This window comes from Ursus arctos, chromosome X (assembly GCF_023065955.2).
Source record: "Ursus arctos isolate Adak ecotype North America chromosome X, UrsArc2.0, whole genome shotgun sequence".
NCBI lineage: Eukaryota > Metazoa > Chordata > Mammalia > Carnivora > Ursidae > Ursus > Ursus arctos.
In genome coordinates, this window is record NC_079873.1 from 35,876,062 (window position 1) to 35,895,399 (window position 19,338).

Below are 19,338 nucleotides of genomic sequence, written 5' to 3' on the forward strand. Positions count from 1 at the left end.
GTCCCAGAGTGGGATCCACCCGCCATCCCCCTGACTGTCTTGTATCAACCCTTCCCGGTACAAGCGAATCGAGTGCTCCATGAATGCTTACTTATAATGAACTGGCAAAACTATTTGTTTTACTTAGAATGCCATTTTTTGCTCCGCGTTTGACTCATTGAACATGTTCACGTGACGATCGCTAAATCAAAATACTTTCCACTTGGTGGCTTGTCATAAGGCTTTAGAGGCTTTGGGCACCATGTGTAAATCATGCTTCGCCTACGTTCTCTTTTTTTTTTTTTTCCATCCCAGCCCCCATAATCTCAACATGCCACATTTACAAAAGCATCCAACAAAGGAGTCCAAGAAAAATATTACGCATCATTTAATTGGTAAAGACCATACTGTACTGTCAAAGGAACATTAAACAAAACAACAGCAATTCTTAACACACTGAGAATTTATAAGATGGCAGGTACAAAGCAATTTGCATGTAGTTTATCTAATCCTAAAGAAATACAGAAAAGTACAGTTCTTGTTCTCCACTCCAGAAGGAAAAGGCCAGCTGGCTGGTTCCTAGAGGAATTTGTTACCTTTGTGAATTTCAGCCTGACTTTCGGGCTCACGGGCCTAAAAACTGGACTATATTGGCTCAGTGAATGCGGAGCCATGTCTCAGGGGTAAATCATAAGCCAAGGAGAAATCACCATCAGACAAACCAGATACTCAAACCCACATGCTTAGCATATGTATCAGTCAGGGGCTCAACAGGAGACAGATGGCATGCTGAAAACAGGATAATTGGGGAAGGGTTTAATAAAAGAGTTATTTACAAAAGTGTAGGCAGGAGTAAGGAAACCACAGAGGATAGCGCTGAACTGGAGCCTCGTAAAAATTGCTCTGTTTTTATTTCCAGGCCTGAAAAGATGAGGGGAAGGACTGGTTTCAAAGAGAGAGAGTTGCAGAGAAAGGATCATCTTAACAGGAGCTACAATCTTCAGTCCAGGGACTCAGCTTACCCAAACCAACCTTACAGGGCGGGACTGTAAGGATCAATCAATCCTCTGAAATCAGTCTCTTTCTCTCCAGTCTCCAGGTAGAACTTCCCATTGGTGAATCCCAGTAAGAAGCCACAAGGCAAGACTGTTCCTTCAGGCAATCTATGCAGATCAGCTTTCTGGAGTAAAGAGCAGGGTAGAGAAGAATGGAGAGTGAATGTTTAGACACACAGAATATCTGCTTCTTAAGCCAAACCTTGGTCAGAAGCCAGGGGCTAGGAATCCTTGGGGTTCACGTGGTCAGTCCATCGCCCACTGTAGGCAAACTATGTGGCAGGCCAGACCATGAGTAGACATTTGTTGGTGAGTATGGTCTCAGAGCAAGGGAAGTCAGGAGAATGGAGTCATTGATGTTGTCGATGTAAAATTGACTAACATAATATAATAAAAAATCATTATAAAAAAATAATAAAAATAAAATGTGAAAATAAAAAAAAAATTGCCTGATACATCCGTATACATCCATACGGAGGGGATGACCTCACCCCTGGGACTGGAACACTGAAAGCCAAGAAGTCTCTGGTGTCTAATGCTGCATAACAAACTACCCCAAAACTTGGTGCCTTAAAACAATAAATGATTATTTTTCATAATTCTGTGGGTTAGCTGTGGTTCTGCGGTTCTCCTGAGCTGGCAACTTGTTTGGGGCTAGATGGTCTAGGATGGCCTCACTCGTATGTATAGGGCCTCAGTTGTGATGGCTGAGTTGGGAACAGCTGAGGCCTCTCTACAGGTAGGCTCTCATCCTCCAGAAGGTTAGCCCAGGCTTGTTCACATCATGCGAAAAGAGTTATCAGCAGCAAGAGAAGGCAAGCCTCACTATGTAAGCACTATTCAAACCTCTGCTTGTGCCGTATTTGCCAATGACCCATTGGCCAAAGCAAGTCATGTGGATAAATCCAGGTTCAAGGGTGGAGGAGTAGACTCTACCTCTTGATGGGAGGAGCTTTCTTCTTTTTTTTTCATAACAATATTTTTATTATATTATGTTAGTCACCATACAGTACCTCCCTGGGTTTTGATGTAAAGTTCGATGATTCATTAGTTGCATGTAACACCCAGTGCACCATGCAATACGTGCCCTCCTTACTACCCATCACCAGTCTATCCCATTCCCCCACCCCCCTCCCCTCTGAGGCCCTCAGTTTGTTTCTCAGAGCCCATAGTCTCTCATGCTTCATTCCCCCTTCTGATTACCCCCCCTTTCTTTATCCCTTTCTTCCCCTACCGATCTTCCTAGTTCTTATGTTCCATAGATGCGAGGAGCTTTCAATCTACTGCAATCTACTTCCCAATATTTGGACAACTGTGTTTGTCATGTTCCACTATGTTTCTCTGGCTAACTGCAGCTCCTACTCTGATTGCCTTTGCTACCTGGTCTTACAGCCATTTTGTATTTTTAGGGCTACTGGGCAATGAAGTCATGGTATTGATGGTTAAGGTTAGTTCTCAGACATGATTTTATTTTCCTTGCCTTCAATTTTTTAGGGGGCTCTTAAATTTAGTCCCTAACATTGATAATATGTATTATTATTCCCATTTTTCAGGTGATGGAATTGAGAACACATACAGTAGAGGTTGGATGTGAACCCAGATCTAACAGAATCCACAGCCTATTCTCTTTCCTTTATACTCAATTACTTCTCCGAATTTACACAGTTTCTAAACCACAAAGTCCTGCTGAAAAATAAAGGAGCAGCAGCACCATTTTTATTATTATTAGAACTGTCAGCATTTTATTATTATTAGAACTGTCAGTATTATTCAGAGTGGAGTCCGAGTTCACTGAGGTAACAAGCAATTTTTCATTCTTCCCCTTTCTCAGGAGCCAGCAATTAACACTTCATAAGACTTACATAAGAATCAGTCTTTATTAGAAGGTTCTGAGTTTAATGGTTTTCCATTCTATTAAATAGCCATTTATTCTTTTAAATTAGCTGTCATTTCAATAAGGAAGCCAATTGGTTGAGCAACTGGGCTACAAGGTGTACAAATTAAACCATCTGTGGAGCAAGCATGTCTCATGCTCCCATTATACTCCACATCAGGGGCAAGGACAAGCCCACAGGTTGATGTGTCCCTGCCTTCAGAAAAATTGCTGCCCAATTTAGGGCTATCAACTAATATCTAATTACGATTTAGCTAAGTCAATGTCCACTGATATTCAAATAGACTGCAGTGGCAAGAACTGGGATTTTACTTCTGTGTGGTGCCTAGCACACAACACACATAATAAATGTCTGGGGATATTTTCACTGATGAACTGACTGAAAATGGAAAGAAGCGAATGAGAGGGCGTTGAGGGGGAATAGTGGCTTTTTCTATAAAATACTATTGGGTAAATATTAATTGTTTGGATCAGTCAAGAATTCAGTTTGGCTGCAATAACAGACACCCAAATAAGAATAGCTTATCAAGGGGCGCCTGGGTGGCACAGCGGTTAAGCGTCTGCCTTCGGCTCAGGGCGTGATCCCGGCGTTGTGGGATCGAGCCCCACATCAGGCTTTTCCTCTGTGGGCCTGCTTCTTCCTCTCCCACTCCCCCTGCTTGTGTTCCCTCTCTCGCTGGCTGTCTCTCTCTGTCGAATAAATAAATAAATAAATAAATCTTTTTTTAAAAAAAAAGAAAAGCTTATCAAATACAGGGGGTTTGTTTTTATTTCAGATAACATTAAATTCAGAACTAGAAAAGAAATAGGTATGGTGACTTCGTGAGTGTCATCGATGACACTATCTTCTTGGGTTTTCCTGTTGCATCATCTCAAGCACAAGCATTTACAACATGCATTATCAATTATCGGCATCTCGTGACACATACTTTGGAAAATGCTCATCTAAATGAAACCTTCGTTCTATAGATCCAACAGAAGTTTTTTAAACAAATATTTATTGAGCAGACACTTTATGCCAGAAACTGGTTTTGCAGCTCTGTAAAAGGACAAATAAGGAAACCAAGACCCAACGGGGTGACTTCAAAATTGACACATCAAGTAAATGGACTGCGCCAACGCCAGAGCCTGAGCTCTCCAACCGCCATGTTCTTTGACAAACACAACTAAGGCTCACAAACAATTACATAGGGCAGGTATGATAATAATTCTCCTTGTTCAGATCAGTAAATGTGGCTCAGAGACAAAGAGTAACTGCCCAGGGTCACCCAACTAAGAAAATATTGAACAATAATTCTGTCCTCACTTGTCTGATGCCAGATTATTTACTCTTTTATTACAGCATGTTTATTATTTTCCTGTTCTATCTTTGATATGGCAAAAGATAGAACTGGCTTTGGGTACAGAAGCTGGCAGGCTCTAAGGACTTCAGGACTGGGGTTTAGGGTTAGCTCTTTGTCCTAGAGGGAACTCCTGTGGGGACATGGAAGCAAAGGCTTGGACATTCATGATGTCAGTGAGCTGGCCGTCTTTGATGGGGGTTAGTCTGCATATCAAGCTGTACTCTGCCCATCTGAGATCACTGCAGACCCCAGATGTGTTAGTGCCAAACTATTTCAACACCCCTACTGCCAATAGAAGTCTTCAGTGCATTATGCAGATATCATTGTGTCAAGGCCTGGGCAGGGCTGAACTTGCCAGATGTACAGATTAGTGGCTTCCGTGAGTTTTCCGACACTCCTTTCATAATTTTGTCTTTCTTTGCGACACACTCCCTTTTCTGTACATGCCCTTTACAACCCATCTACCACCAAGTACTTTCTAAGGTTTCTTCCTTAGATAAGTATTTTAGAGTGTTTCCTTTATTTTTTCCATTGCTGGTCTTCAGTACTGCCTTCCTGGATTATTGCCATGGAGAGACCAAATAGGAGACTGTCACTAGCCTCTCCCATTCTACAGTCCATTGCCCTACACTTCCAGAAAAATCTTCTTTAAACCTTATGTCATGTCCATGTTCAAAATGTATTCACAATACCTAGCCTGTCATTAATGTGCATTGTCAAATGTGTAGCACTCCTAATAGCTTCTCCGTGCCCCTTTTTTCTTTATGGCTTAACAACAGAACTCTGGTTTTATTCAGGGCAACAAGATGCCTAATGAAAAGACTACATTTGCTTTGTTTATTTATGTATGTATTTATTTATTATATTTATGTTTTAAGTAATCTCTGTACCCAGCATGGGGCTCAAACTCACGGCCCTGAGATCACGAGTCGCATGCTCTACAGACTGACCCAGCCAGGCGCCACTGAAAAAACTACATTTGTAAGCGGTTTCTTGACGATATGGTTGGCCTACCCATCACAGTAAGAGAAAAGCAAGGGATAGGCCCCTAGAAAAATCTGTTAAAAGAGGGCTGACTTAGCTAGGAGGAGTTAGAATGTGGACTTGATGACTAATGTTCCATCTGGTAACTCTGAGGGAGATGAAATTCATGCATTAAGGAGCAGAAAGACAGAAGGCACTTGTCTCTGAAAACTTCGTGGAGCTGCCATGACAGCTCTAGACAGGCTACTTCCAGGAGAATTTTTGTGCGAGAAAAAAGCCTAAGCCTAAAAGTCTAACATTTATAGGCATTTCCTAGTTAACATCAATAATCTATTACAGAAAATAAGACGTACTACATAAAAATGCTAACTGGAAACCTAGTTCCCATTTTTTTTTTTTAAAGATTTTACCTATTTATTTGAGAGAGAGGAAAAGAGCCCGAGCAGAGGAAAGTCACAGAGAGAGAAGCAGACTCCCTGCCAAGCAGGGAGCCCAAAATGGGGCTCCATCCCAGGACCCTGAGATCATGGCCTGAGCCGAAGGCAGGTGCTTAACCGACTGAGCCACCCAGGTGCCTCTCAGCTCCCATTATTTAAATGAGAAAAAAAAAATAGGTTAAATGTCAACCAAAAGCAGCTCACCAATTTCTTTTTTTTTTTAAGGTTTTATTTATTTATTTGACAGAGAGAGACAGCCAGCGAGAGAGGGAACACATCAGGCGGAGTGGGAGAGGAAGAAGCAGGCTCCCAGCGGAGGAGCCTGATGTGGGGCTTGATCCCAGAACGCTGCGATCACGCCCTGAGCCGAAGGCAGACGCTTAACGACTGCACCACCCAGGCGCCCCAGCTCACCAATTTCTTAAAACATAACTAAAACACAGTTAAATACCAACATGTAGAGATGTAAAATGCTCAACCCATCCCTTTCTGACAGGCAAACAATCAATGTGCTAGCAACAAATGGCAGGAACTCCAATTCCAGCCAAAATGGAGTAATAGGCTCCAGATTAGCTACCCAACAAAAACAACCCCAGATTGGACAAAACCTAAGAAACAATGATTTTTAAGACATGGCGTATCATGTGGCAAAAGACAGTGTTTCCTGAGAAATTAAAAACAAATGAAGTAGGCCCAATGAATAGCCTAGTTTACTGATTTGGAAGAATTCACAGGCTGAAGTGCAGAGAAGGGGAACTGAGGCAGAGCCAGAAGGACTCCCCGAGTTAAAGAGAGGTGCATGAGAGTCTGGAAAGAAGGACATGGCTAGAGTTTGCCAGACAGTATCAGAGAAGAGATAGCCTCACACAGAGAGGACTTGGGTGATTTGCAGGGGGATCACTCGAGTATTTAGCAGAGCACTGATCAGTGCCGCAAGTGTGAAAAATCCTAAGGCTGGGGAAAGAACCACCCAAAAGGATTATAAGTAACAGTGCCTGGTGCTCATAGTGAGTTGGGAGTAATCCCAGCAGCTAGACTGGAAAACCCCATGATTCATGAAGCATCAGTCATAGTACACAGAAGGGTTTTACCATAGAAGTAAGGGATAATCAGTACTAGACAACACTCTTCCAGCCCCAGCTAGTACATTTAAAAGCAAAACTCAGAATATAATATCGGGCATTTAATAAAAAATTACCAGGCTTGCAAAAAAGCAGGAAAACATGACTTATAATGACAAAAATAATCACACAATCAAAACTGACCCAGAACAGGTAAACGGATTAGAATAAATAAGCAATGACATTAAAACTGTTATTATAACCGTCTTTCGGGGTGCCTGGGTGGCTCAGTCGGTTAAGCATCTGCCTCCGGCTCAGGTCATGATCCCAGGGTCCTGGGATTGAGTCCCCACATCAGGCTCCTTGCTCAGCGGGGAGCCTGCTTCTCCCTCTCCCTCTGCCTGCTGCTCCCCCTGCTTGTATTCTCTCTCTCTGACAAATAAATAAATAAAATCTTTAAAAACAATAAAAAAGATAACTTGTCTTTCATATGTTCAAAAAGTTAAGTAGAGATATGGAAGCTGTAACAGAAGACCAAATCAAAATTCTAGAAATAAGAACTGCGATGTCAGAGATGCAAAATACGCTGGATAAGATTAATGGCAGATCAGTTACTGTAGAAGAACTGTTCACGAACTCAGAGACATGGCAAAAGGAACTATACAAAATAAAACACACAGAGATAAAATAATTTTAAAAAGTAAACAGAGCACCCAGGAGTTGCGAGCAACAGCAAGTGTGCTAATCTGCATGTAGTGGAAGCAGGGAAATAAAGAACATTCGAAAAAATAATGGCCTCCAAATCCAAATTCTTTGAAAAATATAGACCCAGAGATTCAAGAAACTTAGCACACCCCGAATACAAGAAAGATAAAAAGCAACTACTGCAAAGCACATTACAATAAGTTTACAAAAACAACGATAATGAGCAAATCTTAAAAACGGTGAGGAAAAAAAATGGGTTCCATACAGAGGAGCAAAACTAAACATGATAGCCAATTTCTTGTGGGAAACAACCAACTGAGAAGACAATGAAGCGATATTTTACTAGACGTAAAAAAGGTCAATTTAGAATTCCATATCCAGTGAAAATATCTTTCAAAAAATGAAGGCAAAATAAAAATCCTTCAGATGTAAAGGCTGTGAGAATTTATCACCAGGACGCATGCACTGTAAGAAATGTTAAAGGAAGTCATTCTAGCAGAAGGTAAATCATACCAGATGGCAATAGAAATCTATATAAAGAGGGGCTCCTGACTGGTTCAGTGGGTACAGCATGTGACTCTTGATCTTGGGGTTGTGAGTTCGAGCCCCACATTGGGTGTAGAGATTACTTAGATAAATAAAACTGTAAAAAAAAAAAAATTGGGAGGAGAGAACTCTCTCTCTCTCAAAAAAAAAAAAAAAAGAAATCTATATAAAGAGACCTGTAAATTGTAACTACATGGGTAAATTATATCTATCTTGTCATTTAATGATTTTTAAGTCACGATGGACTGTTTAAAATAATAACAATGTAGTTTGGTGTTTATAACCCATGTAAAAGTAAAATGTATGACGACGATACAGAAGTTGGGAGGCAAGAAATATACTATTGTTAAGTTCTTACACTATATGTGAAGTGGTATCATATCATTTTAAGGTAAATTGTGATAAGTTAAAGTTGTATACTATAAAGCAACCACTAAAATAAGAAAACAAAGAGTCGGGGCGCCTGGGTGGCACAGCGGTTGAGCATCTGCCTTCGGCTCAGGGCGTGATCCCGGCGTTCTGGGATCGAGCCCCACATCGGGCTCCTCCGCTATAAGCTTGCTTCTTCCTCTCCCACTCCCCCTGCTTGTGTTCCCTCTCTCGCTGGCTGTCTCTATCTCTGTCGAATAAATAAATAAAATCTTAAAAAAAAAAAGAAAACAAAGAGTTAAGCCAACTCAGCAGAGAAAATGGAATCAAAAATATTCAACTAATCCAAAAAAAGAAGGCAGAAAAAGAGGAACAGGAGAGCACAGACCAGGTAGAACAAATAGAAATCAAATAGCAAGTAGATAAATTTAAAGCTAACTGTACCAATAATCATATGAAGTGTAAATAGTCTCAATCCCCCAATTAAAAGGTCAAGATATCAGATTTGATTTAAAAAGAAAGATTTGGTGCTTGCTTTGGCAGCACACGTACTAAAATTGAAACAATACAGAGAAGATTAGCATGGCCCCTGTGCAGAGATGACACTCAAATTGTGAAGTGTTCCGTATTTTTATGTAATGAGCCCTGGGTATCATATAAGACTGATGAATCATGGACCTCTACCTCTGAAACCAATAATATATGTTAATTATTTGAATTTACATAAAAATGAATAAATACATAAAAATCAAAAAAATAAAAAGTTCAATTTGATTATATGCTGCCTATAAGAAAACACATCAAATATGCGTTTCAAAGGATAGAAAAACATGTATCATCCTAACACCAATAAGAAGAAAGCTTTAGGGGCATCTGGGTGGCTCAGTGGGTTAAGTGCCTGCCTTCGGCTCAGGTCATGATCCCAGGGTCTTGGGATCGAGCCCTGCACCGGGATCCGTGCTCAGCGGGGAGCCTGCTTCTCCCACTCCTGCTCCCCCTGCTTGTGCTCTCTCTCTCTCTCTCTCTGTGTCAAATAAATAAATAAATCTAAAAAAAAGAAGAAAGCTTTAGTGGCAATATTAATATCAGACAAAGTAGATTTCAGAACAAAGAATAGTGCCATGGATAAAGAACACCATTTCACAATGATAAAGGATCACTTTATCAAGAGTACATAAAAATCTAAAATATTTATGCACCTAATAACAGAGTTTCAAAATACGCGAAACAAAACTGATAGAATGTCAAGAAGAGCTAGATAAATCCACCAATACAGTAAAAGATTTCAATATCCCCCTCTCAATAACTGATAGAACAAGTAGACAGAAAATCACTAAGATAGAAGAAAGCCTAACAACGATGCAACCAAAGTGACCAGACTGATGTTTAGATAGAACACGCCACCCAAAGACAACAATTTTTGTCAAGGGCACATGGAACATTTACCAAGGTGAGCATATGCTGGGCCCGAAATCAGTTCTCTCAATAAATTTAAAGTGTTCAGACCTACAAAGCATGTTGTCTGACTACGATGGAATTAAATTAGAAATTAATCATAGGAAAATCTCCAGATAATCCCCAACTATTTAGAAACGAAATAGTCCACTTCTAAAAAACTCGTGGGTCAAAAAAGAAATACAAAGGGGGGCACCTGGGTGGCACAGCGGTTAAGCGTCTGCCTTCGGCTCAGGGCGTGGTCCTGGCGTTATGGGATCGAGCCCCACATTAGGCTCGTCCGCTATGAGCCTGCTTCTTCCTCTCCCACTCCCCTGCTCTGTTCCCTCTCTCACTGCCTCTCTCTCTGTCAAATAAATAAATAAAATCTTTAGGGGCACCTGGGTGGCACAGCGGTTGAGCGTCTGCCTTCGGCTCAGGGCGTGATACCGGCATTACGGGATCAAGCCCCACGTCAGGCTCCTCCACTATGAGCCTGCTTCTTCCTCTCCCACTCCCCTTGTGTGTTCCCTCTCTCGCTGGCTGTCTCTATCTATGTCGAATAAATAAATAAAATCTTTAAAAAAAGAAAGAAATACAAAGAGAAGTTAAAAAGCATTTTGAACCACATAAAATTTAAAATGCAACTTTTTGTGAGATGTCACTAGACAATATTTAAAGAAAAGGCACTAAACACCTATATTAGGAAGGGAGAAAGGTCTCAAATCAATGACCTCAGTTTCAACCTTAAGAAACTGGAAAAAGAGTGCCCACTTTGACCACACAGATACTAAAATTGAAATGATACAGAGAAGATCAGCACGGCCCGTGCACAGGGATGGCACACACATTCCTAAAGGGTTTCCATATTTTTAGAGTATGACGCTAAGCGAAGTAAGTCAGTCAGAGAAAGACAAATACCATGTGATTTCACTCATGTGGAATTTAAGAAACAAATGAACAAAGGAAAAAAGAGACGAACAAAGAAACAGGCTCTTAACTATAGAGAACAAACTGATGGTTACCAGGGAAGGGAGGTGGGGGGGATGAATGAAATAGGTGATGGATTTAAGGAGCGCACTTGTGATGGGCACTGGGTATTGTATGGAAGTACTGAATCACGAAACTGTACACCTGAAACCAGTATTACCAGGAATGTTAACTAACTGGAATTTAAATAAGAATTTGGGGGAAAAAAGAAACTAAAAAAATGACTGAGGAAAGTAAAAATAAAAAAGAAAATTTAGAGCAGAAATGAACGGACTAGACAGGATAAAAACAATAGAAAAAAATTATAAAACCGTAAGTTGGTTCTTGGAGAAAATCAGTAACATTGATAGAACTCTTGTCAGACTTATCAGCAGAGAGAGAGAGAAAGAACACAAATTACCAACATCAGGAAGGAGAGACGACATCACTACAGATTCTATGGATATAAAAAGGATAAAAATGGTGTACGACAAATCACTTTATGCCAATCGATTTGATAACAGATGAAACGGACAAATTTTTTTTGAAAGACACGAACTACCAAAGCTCTGTCAAGAAGAAATAGATAATCTTAATGGTTATCTGTCCATTTTAAAAATTAAATACGTAGGGGCCCCTGGGTGGCTCAGTCAGTTAACCATCTACCTTCAGCTCAGGTCATGATCCCGGTGTCCTGGGACGGAGCCCCATGTTGGGCTCCCTGCTCAGCGGGGCGTTTGCTTCTCTCTATGCCTCTGTCTCTTCCCCTTCCCTGCTTGTGCTCTCTCTCTCTCTCTCTCAATCTCTCTCTCTCAAATAAGTAAATAAAATCTTATAAATAAATAAAAATTAGATATATAGTGGAGTGTGGCTCAGTCGGTTGAGCAATTGACTCTTGATTTCAACTCAGGTCATGATCTCAGGGTCGTGAGATCGTGGATTCTCTCTCCCTCAGCCTCTGCCCCTTTCCCCAGTCTCTAAATAAATAAATAAATAAATAAATAAATAAATAAATAAGAAATCCTCAGGCCTAGATGGCTTCACTGGAGAATTCTAACATGTTACGAAGAAATAACACCAATTCTTCACAAACTCTTCTTAAAATAGGTGACAATAAACAAGCACATGAGAAGACGCTCAACTTCATCAGTCATTAGGGAAGGGCAAATTAAAACTGCAATGCGATACTACTACAATTCGAATGGCTCGAATTGAAAAGATAAACCATACCAAGTGCTGGCAAGGATTTGGAGGAACTGGAATACTCATACGCTTCTGGTGGGAACGTAAAATGGTAAAATCACATTGGAAAACATGTTGGCAGTTTCTTAAAATGTGAAATGCACATCTATGACATATGACCCAGCCATTCCACCCTAAGTAATCACCCAAGAGAGAAAGAAGTGTACATCCATACAAATAGTTGTACAGGTAGTCCACAGCACCTTTTCAGAACACAGCCTTCAAGTGTGAATAACCCAGTACCCACCAACAGCTGGTGAGGGAATAAACAAATCATGATGTAGTTATTCAACAGGATACTACGCAGCAATAAAAGGAAATGACCTATTGATGCACACTGCAATGTAAAGGACTCTAAAGTAGTTATGCTGAGTAAAGAAGCTGGACCCAAAAAAGAGTATATATATTGTATGCTTCATTTATATAAAATTCTAGAAAACGGAATTTAATCTATAATAACAGATAATAGATCATAAGTTTCCCAGGGAAGGGAGGCTAGAGCTGAGGGCGATGGGGGAGCTCTTCCAAAGTGACACAAGAAACCTTTTGAGAGTGATGGAGATGTTTATTATTTTGATTGTGGTTATGGTCTCATGCATATCTACATATGTCGAAAATTACAAATAGCATTCTTTAAATATCTGCAGTTTGTGGTATGTCAATTATACCTCAATAAAGCTGTTAAAAACAAGTAATTGGTTTGGGGGCACCTGCCTGGCTCATCTGGTAGAGAGTGACTCTCGATCTCAGGGCCATGAGTTCAAGCCCCACACTGGGTGTGGAGCCTACTTAAAAATTTAAAAAAAAATTAAGTAATTGTTTTATTTGTGGTTACTTAGCTTTTCTTAGCACTGGCAGCACGCTGGCTTTGCATCCCCTCTGTTGTCCCTTTTCAAAATGTCTTCTCCACATATGACGATGTTCCACCAATTGTATTTACTTAAGATTTGTACGGTATTTAAGATTTGTAGTTGTATGTTAATTAAGATTTCTCCCACACGGTAGTATGTTTTAAAATGTCGTAAGTGTTTACTGGGGTGCCTGGGTAGCGCAGTCGTTGAGCGTCTGCCTTCGGCTCAGGGCGTGATCCCGGCTTTCCGGGATCGAGCCCCGCATCGGGCTCTTCCGCTGGGAGCCTGCTTCTTCCTCTCCCACTCCCCCTGCCTGTGTTCCCTCTCTCGCTGGCTGTCTCTCTGTCACATAAATAAATAAAATCTTAAAAAAAAAAATAAATAAAAAATAAAAAAATAAAATGTCGTAAGTGTTTAAATCTGAAAACAAAGTTTTAAATATAATTTTTAGGATAGAAGTACAAGTTCCAAACTGATCTAGTACAAGGTACTTACATTTGTAATGTGGGTTCCGCAGAGAGCAGAGCCTAAGTCTCCTGAAGCTCGTGTGCTTGTATTTGATCAGGATACTGTTCCAGGAAGCAGGAGAGGAACAGAGTGGGACAGCTGATGTAGAACAAACATAAATCGGTGCTGTTAAGCCCGCTGTTGTTAAGCGCAACAGAATTCTAGATTTGTGACACTTGACTCCCAAGAAAATACCGCTATAAAAAGCACTCAAGGACTCCACTGGGGACAGTGTGCGGATAAAGAGGAAGAGATTTATCCACTGGTTCTTGGATCCCATTGGTCAAAGGTTTACACCAAGGGATGTGAACCAGCCTACACTTCCGGTTTGTGCCGGCCAGGGTGAAGGTGCGGGGCAGAGCACCAAGGAAAGAAGCATCAGGTTCAGTTGGGAGGGGAGGCACTCTGATGGGGACCAGAGGAAGGTAGCCGTCATCAAACTTCCCATCACCACAACAGCGGAGAAAAAAACAAAAAGAAACAGAGGACAGCAAGAGGATCTGAACTAGGCCTCAGAAATGTCTGACACATCTACATTCTGTGGTTATGCGGAAGTGGGGTGAGTCTACACTAGTTTTTTGTTCTATGTCCTAGGCGATACACGTAACCTGCAGTTCATCCTACTTGACATAACGTGACCCACTGCTTTGTTTCACGGGAGTATGTTCTTTTAATCAGTCTTGCAGCACTCAGCCCTGCTCTACACGAAATTTACCTTGAGCACTTTTATGTATGAATGTATGTATGTATGTATTTTGGCTTAAACAACAGATATTTACTTTCTCACAGTTCAGAGGCTACAAGTTCAACACCAAAATGCCATTAGCTCGAGCACTTTTATCAACCACTGACTTCTGGGCTTCTCCTCCTACCAGCCGAAATGGGACACCTGGGATCAGCCTGGGAATCAGTATTTTTTTAAAGTTTCCAGGTGACTCAAATGTGTAGCCACGGTAGAGAACCACTGAATCACTTCAGTCTCCCGGCTGTCCCTTCTATGTTCCGTGCTGGTTACCAACTCTGACTAGTGTTTGCACCTTCACTACATAATGAAATGCTCTCTTCACCTCTAAATACCACACGCTATCTGAAGTCCACTTTAGGTCTTACCTCACCTACATATCTTTCCCTAACCAGTTTATCCTTCGGGATCTTTCCCTTCTTTCTGCATCACCTTTATTAGCAAAGTGTCCCCCACACCTCTCTTAGCCATCTATAGTGAAACTTTTTTTTAAAAATTCTTTCCAGGGGCATCTGCGTGGCTCAGTTGGTTAAGCGTCTGCCTTTGGCTCAGGTCATGATCCTAGGGTCCTGGGATCAAGCCCCATGTCAGGCTCCCTGCTCAGTGGGGAGTCTGCTTCTCCCTCTCCTTCTGCTGTTCCCCCCCACACACACTCTCATGCTCTCGCTTACTCTCTTTCACAAATAAATAAAATCTTTTAAAAAACTTCTTTCCATACTTGCTTTTCCCTTCCCACCCACCGGTGAGCTCCTGGGTTTTAATTTACATATGTTCTTAATGTGAAGGGATTCTTCTCCCGAAAATTGTTTTTTCTGTTTATTTTGAAAAAGGTCAGCGTGGCAAACAGATTTTAGGGTGACTCCAACAATCTCTATCTTCTTGTGTTCATGTCCTTACATAATCCTCTCCCTTAGAATGTGTGCGAAATCTGTGACTTGCTTCTGATCAATAAATTATGGCAAAGGTGAGGGATGTCATCCCAGTGATTATGTTACAATATACAAGACTATCTTCCTAGCCATCTCTCTCTCGCTGGCTCTGAAGAAGCAAGCTTCCATGAATCTTACCGCCCCAAGTAAATGAATTCTTCTAGTAACCTGAGGGAGCTAGGAGTCAAATTCTTCTGCACTCAACCCTCCGACTCCTGGCTGATCCTTTGATTTCAACCTTGTGAGACCCTCAACAGAGGCCCAAACTAAGCAATACTATAACTTCTGACCTACGGAAACTGAGATAACAAATGAATCTCGTTTTAAGCTGCTGATTTCATGGTAATTCATTACACAGTGATAGAAAACTAACATATTTTGGTACAAGTAGTAGGACTTTGCTGTAACAAATACCTGGAAAAGTGGGAATGGCTTTGCAGCTTAGCAGTAGATAGACTCTGGAAGAATCTGGAGGAACACTATAGAGAAAGCCTAAATTGCCTCCAGCAGTAGAAGTCTGGATTTGGAGGATGTTGTGGGTGAGGGCGCAGATGAAGTGAGGAATATGTTAACGGAAGGAAGGAGAATCCTTGTGATGTAGGGAACGAAGGCTCAGAAAAAGGATCTCCTGCTGTTACGGGCAAAGCACAACTTAGAAGAGATTGAACTCGGTTATCTAGCTAAGGAGATTTGCCAGTGAAGTATTAACAGTGCTGCCTAGTTTCTTCTTGTTCTTTGGAGTGAAATGTGAGAGGAGAGAAATAAATTAAGGGAAGAAAAAAAAAAAAGAAAGAGGACTTGATGATTTTGGAAATGCAGTCTTTTCAGATGGCAAAAAGATGCTAAAATTAAGATAGCTCGGTCTAGACAACGAGTGTCTAGGAAGAGTGTAGCCCTACAAGCTTTCGCTAAAAAATCAGAACGGTCAAGAAGTCAGAGTGTTCGGTCACACAAAGGACCCTTTCAAGAGACTCTGTTTCATAGACCCTCTCAATCAAACCATAGGCTTTCTAGAAATCTTCTCTGCTCTCTCAACAAGAGGTCCAAATAGAGAAGGGATTGTTTTGGGGGGGGGGGGAATCTGTGGGTGTGGCTTTTGTCTAATGGAGCAAACCCCATTGAAATCCATGGAACACCCACAAAGTTTCTGAGAAAACCGTTTCATAATAAACACTACCAGCTTGAACTGAAAAGGACAAAGAGAGCACAAAATGGAGAGGCTGTTGGATCCCCAAAATTACACTGGCAGGAAGCAGGCTGATAAAACTACTTCCGTGGCAAACATAGGCTACCTTTCATGAAAACGGAAGGACGATTAACACAGAACCAAGAGCCCCGAGGGTGGAGCTGAGAGCCACAAGGAGTAACTCCCACTCTGAAATGGAATCAAGTAACTCCCACTGTTTGCCTGACTGGATTTCAGAAAGGCTGTGGACCACTGACCCCTTTTTTCCTCCATTCTGTCCCTTTTCGAACTGGGATGTCTACAGCTGTTGTGCTGTGCTCCTCTCACCATTGTATGTTGGCTGTGTTGGGAGCAGATAATGTGTCTCTTTAGTTTCATGGGCCCACAGATGGAAAGCAACTGGAGCCCCAGAGCCGTGCGTCAGTGACACCAGGGGCCACCTCCACACTTGGACCTGATTTAGGTGATGAGATTTTGGACTTTGAGCGGATGCTCTAATGCCATGAGACTTTTGGGAACCTTTGGACAGGGGTAAATGTATTTCCCATGTGAGAGAAACATGAATAATCCTGGGGGCCACAGGACAGGCTCTAGAAGACTTTCTTTTCTTATGATCCCCACTTCCCTCTGTTCACACGCTTGCATAATCCCCTATCCTCCCCTTGAGAGTGGGTGACACCTGTGACTTACTTCGAACCCATAGAATACATCAAGGTGATGGATGGTCACTCCCATGACTGTGTTCTGTTACAGAAGATTCTGTTTAGCTAGAGGTTTCTCTGTCCGTGGCTGGCTCTGAAGAAGCGAGCTTCCATGAATCCTACAGCCACAAGAAAGGGAGTTCTGCCAACAACATGAGGGCACTCGGTAGCAAATCCTTCTCCAGGCAAGCCTCTGATGAGAACCCAGTCCTGCCCAGCACCTTCATTGCACCTTTGTGAGCGACTAAAGCAGTGGACCCAGTTAAGCCATGCCCAGACTTGTGACCCACAGACAACTGTGTGATAATGAATGTGTGTTGTCGTGAGCTAGTCAATTTGTGGTCATTGGTCATGCAGAGCCGGAGAACGCACACGGTCAGACTTTCCACTGCTGTGTTTCGGTCACCCTTCCTACTCAGGTAAACCACGGGGAAATGATGAGATCATATTTGCCTTCCACTTTTAAACTTTTATTTCAGTCTCTTCATTATTCACGCTGTGCATGTTTGGACACCGGGAGTGGAAGGCAAACTTCCCGAGCCCTAGGGCAGTCGTTCTCAAATTTTAGCGTGCACTGAAATCACTTAGCGGGCTTATGAAAACACAGTGCTGGGTCCCACCCCTAGAGTTTCTGATTCAGTAGGTCTCGAGTGGGGCTCAAGACTCTGCATGTCTAAGAAGTTCCTAGTGATACTGATGCTGCGGGTCCACGGCCCATACTTTGAGAACAACTTCTACAGACCGTCTCTACTCTAGTTCTTTCTGTGGCCTCCATGATACACATTTTCTGCAGTTTGCTCTGATCCCTTTTCGCACGATGATTGATGTTGTAAGCTGCTGGAATTTCCAGATTCTGGCTGGCAGTTGCTATGGCAACACACACAGGGTTGCCCTGTGCTTGAGGCCCTGAGTGAGGACGGCCCCCGATGAATCACTGCCATACGTGACTTATAAGTGGCATGGATGTTTCTCTCGAGTTGTCTACTTCCTTCTGTGTCCCTATTCCTGTTTTTTTTTTTTTTCCCCTTTTCTGGGAAGGTGTTTTGCGAGTCTTACTCAAGATTCTTCTCTCTAAGACGCTAGTAACAAACCCTGAGGTTTATGGAGTTCTCCACATTTATAAAACAGTATCTTTTCCAGCACAAAACTAAATTTTATTAACTTACCAACCCTATTAGGTGTGCTGTGTAGGCCTTATTGTTCCCATTCACAGATAACGAGGAGAGGGCTCAAAGGCACTCAGATAAGTAAGATCCAAAGTCACGCAAGGCAGAACGTGACAGGGACAAGTCTGGGACCCAGAACTCCTGAGTTCTCCGTTAGCATGGGGATTGCTGGCAGAAAACAGACGACACAGTCAGAGGGATAAGTGGAGAGAGCTTACCAGAAAAACTAACAAGCGATAGTCAAGTACCCCAGGATGAAAAGGTAGCCGGGAGGCTCAAGAGGATAGAGTGGTTAAGTAACCTGCAGAGAGAGCTTGAGGGGCGCCTGGGTGATTTAGTTGGTGAAGCGTCTGCCTTCGGCTCAGGTCATGATCCTGGGGTCTTGGATCAAGTCCCGCGTGGGGCTCCTTGCTCAGCGAGGAGTCTGCTTCTCCCTCTGCCTGCTGCTCCCCCAGCTTGTGCTCACTCTCTCTTGCTCTTTCCGACAAATAAAAAAAAAAATTTGTAAAAAGAGAGAACAAGAGCAACCACTGTAGCTATAGGAGGGTGTCCAATAGGAGCTGTGGCCTTCAGTGGCCAAATGCAGGCATTGGCAAATGCAGGCACCGCCAATCCACGGAGCCGCAGGAAGAGGGGTTGGGACAATAAACCACCAGCTTCTCTCGCCAGAATACGAGAGAGGCTTAGGATGAGGGAGAGACATTTCGCCTTGTGGCTGTCCGATTGGGAGGCCGCTGTGGATTTCTGAACAGGGAGCGATGTCTGAAAATGGGGTGCAGAAAGAACTGGCCTGCTAGTGTCAAACGGGGCAGATGGGATGGAGGGGAAGTTGGAGGCGTGCAGATGAGTTCAGAGGATGGTGTCGAACTTAGAACATCTTCCATTTCTGTCCACACTGCAGTGGCCTTGGCCAGAGCAGGCAAGGAAAGACATATGAGGATTGTGCATGGGTGTGTCACTCCTCCATTAGGACATGTTTGTTTAAAAGAATTATCCTGGGGCGCCTGGGTGGCACAGCGGTTAAGCATCTGCCTTCGGCTCAGGGCGTGATCCCGGCGTTATGGGATCGAGCCCCACATCAGGCTTCTCCGCTATGAGCCTGCTTCTTCCTCTCCCACTCCCCCTGCTTGTGTTCCCTCTCTCACTGGCTGTCTCTATCTCTGTCAAATAAATAAATAAAATCTTTAAAAAATAAATAAATAAATAAATAAATAAATAAATAAATAACTAATAAAAGA

The 19,338-nt window shown here is 42.3% G+C and overlaps 1 long non-coding RNA gene and 2 other non-coding genes across 3 annotated transcripts; 2 read left to right on the forward strand and 1 right to left on the reverse strand.

The window, feature by feature from the left end:
* Positions 1 to 353: 353 nt before the first annotated feature.
* Positions 354 to 19,257, reverse strand: LOC130543517 (uncharacterized). The gene is made up of 2 exons (XR_008958905.1): positions 13,365 to 19,257; positions 354 to 1,159 (listed from the first exon to the last, which is right to left on the reverse strand). It is a non-coding gene; the product is annotated as an uncharacterized LOC130543517 (long non-coding RNA).
* LOC113266005 (U6 spliceosomal RNA) lies at positions 8,901 to 9,006 on the forward strand. The gene has a single exon (XR_003320207.2). It is a non-coding gene; the product is annotated as a U6 spliceosomal RNA (small nuclear RNA).
* Positions 10,574 to 10,681, forward strand: LOC113266010 (U6 spliceosomal RNA). Its single transcript, XR_003320213.1, has one exon. It is a non-coding gene; the product is annotated as a U6 spliceosomal RNA (small nuclear RNA).
* Positions 19,258 to 19,338: the final 81 nt, after the last annotated feature.